Consider the following 779-nt stretch of genomic DNA (forward strand, 5'->3'; position numbering starts at 1 on the left):
CAAAGGCGAGCAGGAGGTTCCCCCGTGCCGTAGGCGCCCTGTGACACCACGACAGACAACGCGCCGCACGGACCAATAGGTTGGACGACCAACACACACTTCGACCTATGCCCACCACCTTCAAGATGTTTACGAAAATTAAACAAGCCGAAGGCGGGCAGGAGGTTTCCCTGCGCCGGAGGCGCCGTGTGACACCATGGCGGACAACGGGCCACACGAACCAACACACTGCACGACAAACACACACTTCGACATATGCCCCCCCCTTCAAGATGTTTATGAAAATTAAACGACCCGAAGGCAAGCAAGAGGTTACCCCACACCGTAGGCGTCGTGTGACACCACGACGGACAATGCGCCACAAGGACGCTGCACGACCAGCACACACTTTGACCTATGCTCCCTTCAAGATGTTTATGAAAATTAAACGAGCCGAAGGTGAGAAGGAGGTTCCCCCGCATCGGTAGCGCCGTGTGACACCACGACGACAATGCGCCGCACGAACTAACACGCTTCACGACCAACACACACTTCGACCTATGCCCCCCGTCAAGATGTTTATGAAAATTAGATGAGTCGAAGGCGAGCGGGAGGTTCCCCCGCGCCGGAGGCGCCGTGTGACACCACGACGGACAACGCGCCGCACGACCAACATACACTTCGACCTATGCCCACCCTTCAAGATGTTTATGAAAGCTAAACGAGCCGAAGGTTCCCCGCGCCGGAGGCGCAATGTCACACCACAATGGAGAACGCACCACACGGACCAACACGCTGCA

This window comes from Triticum dicoccoides, chromosome 5B (genome assembly GCF_002162155.2).
Source record: "Triticum dicoccoides isolate Atlit2015 ecotype Zavitan chromosome 5B, WEW_v2.0, whole genome shotgun sequence".
In the NCBI taxonomy this organism is placed as follows: domain Eukaryota; kingdom Viridiplantae; phylum Streptophyta; class Magnoliopsida; order Poales; family Poaceae; genus Triticum; species Triticum dicoccoides.